Source organism: Podarcis liolepis, assembly GCF_965112155.1.
Source record: "Podarcis liolepis genome assembly, chromosome: 6".
Lineage (NCBI taxonomy): Eukaryota > Metazoa > Chordata > Lepidosauria > Squamata > Lacertidae > Podarcis > Podarcis liolepis.
The window spans coordinates 23,628,557-23,630,694 of NC_139559.1; positions in this window are offsets into that span (position 1 = coordinate 23,628,557).

Here is a 2,138-nt window from a genome sequence, read left to right on the forward strand (position 1 = left end):
AGCAAAAACTTTGCTCCCTGGGATGTGGCAAAGCAACCGGAGTTGGTCTCCACACATTTAAACAGCTCCACCGCAAGCCAAAATAGGCTGGGCTTTCTTTGCGAAGCAACATGCCATTATGCTGCTGTGGCTTCGCTGTCTCTCCCAGCGCTCTTGGAGCATTCAGACAATTTCTTTGGCTCCCCAAGCCAAGCAAAGTCTGAATGGGAAGCCTCTTTATGCAGAACAGGAACTCCCAACACAAGGTCTTAGATTTCCCAGACTTCCAAAAGTTACAAATCAGAGGAAGTGCCATTTACAAGCTACCAAGAGGCCCAATTTCCCCATCAAAATTGTGTGTTTTTTTTAAAAAGAGATCATTCTTTAAATTTAGGACTTCTGTGGATGTACGAGGGGGGGGAGTGGCACTCATTAATTTTTTCATATTACCTGTACTGTCATCAGCACTCCCGTTGGCTTATGCCTATATGGGACTCTTATTCCCAGTTGAAGTAAGTGCCCTCCTTCTGAATTAGACTAAAATACCATCTAGACCAGCATTCTACTTCCAGCAGTGAGCACATGTCCCAGGCATAAGGAAGATTCTTGCACGTAATCATAATAATAATTTATTTATATCCCGCCCATCTGGCTGGGTTTCCCCAGTCACTCTGGGCGGCTTCCAACAAAATATTAAAATACAGTAGTCCATCAAACATTAAAAGCTTCCCTAAACAGGGCTGCCTTCAGATGTCTTCTAAAAGTCTGGTAGTTGTTCTCTTCGACATCTGGTAGGAGGGCGTTCCACAAGGCAGGCGCCACTACTGAGAAGGCCCTCTGTCTAGTTCCCTGTAACTTGGCTTCTCGCAGTGAGGGAACCGCCAGAAGGCCCTCGGCGCTGGACCTCAGTGTCTAGGCTGAACGATGGGGGTGGAGACGCTCCTTCAGGTATACTGGACCGAGGCCATTTACGGGCTTTAAAAGTCAGCACCAACACTTTGAATTGTGCTCAGAAACATACTGGGAGCCAATGTAGGCATTTCAAGATTGGTGTTATGTGGTCCCGGTGGCCACTCCCAGTCACCAGTCTAGCTGCCACATTCTGGATTAGTTGTAGTTTCCGGGTCACCTTCAAAGGTAGCCCCACATAGAGTGCATTGCAGTAGTCCAAGCGAGAGATAACCAGAGCATGCACCACTCTGGTGAGACAGTCCGCGGACACATAGGGTCTCAGCCTGCCTACCAGATGGAGCTGGTAGACAGCTGCCCTGGACACAGAATTAACCTGGCCTCCATGGACAACTGTGAGTCCAAAATGACACCCAGGCTGTGCAGCTGATGCTTCAGGGGCAGAGTTACCCCATTCAGGACCAGCGAGTCCTCCACACCTGCCCACCTCCTGTCCCCCCAAAACAGGACTTGTGTCTTGTCAGGATTCAACCTCAATCTGTTGGCCACCATCCATCCTCCAAGGCAGGAGTGGGGAACTTCAGAACCAGGAACCGAATAACTGAACTTCGGGACTCTTCCCCCTCATTGGCCCTGTTCTTTGCCCAGTGTCAGGGACTGGCTGGCTGAAGGAATGGTGGGAGGCACCAGCCGGGGAACCCCAAGGGAAACCTCAGAGGAGGAAGGCTCAGAACCCAGGGGATTGGTGGTGGGGGGCCAGAGGGAAAAGATTGGGAAGAGGTACTGGATACTGAAGGACCAACAGGGGTATGTGAGCAGGAAGAGCCGGTGACAGGGGGCAGTCCAGATTCTGAGGCTGAAGCAGAGGAGGGGGGTCGAGAGGCTGTAGAAGAATCCAGGGTGTCTCCCTCTCCTGCTGAGACAAGCTCCCCTAGCCCCTGGTCTGCAAGAACATGCAGAATAACGAGGAGAGCAGAACAGAGGCCAGAGGTGTGCAGACACAGTTCAACACTGCTTGGGAAACATCCAGGAGGGGAGGAGCCTTAGAAAGGGTAGAAGGCCCCTTTGTCTGAAGAGGCACTTCTACATGTTCCGGTGGTCCTACGGGGTCACCACTTTGGACTCAAAACAGACATCATGCACACAGGCAGGGCTAGAGCCTTTGGGCTGGTCCGTGCGAGTAAAGGGAGATGAGTCAAAACCTACCCAATATTCATCCCCTTAATAGAATTATGCAAGAGAAAGCAGGA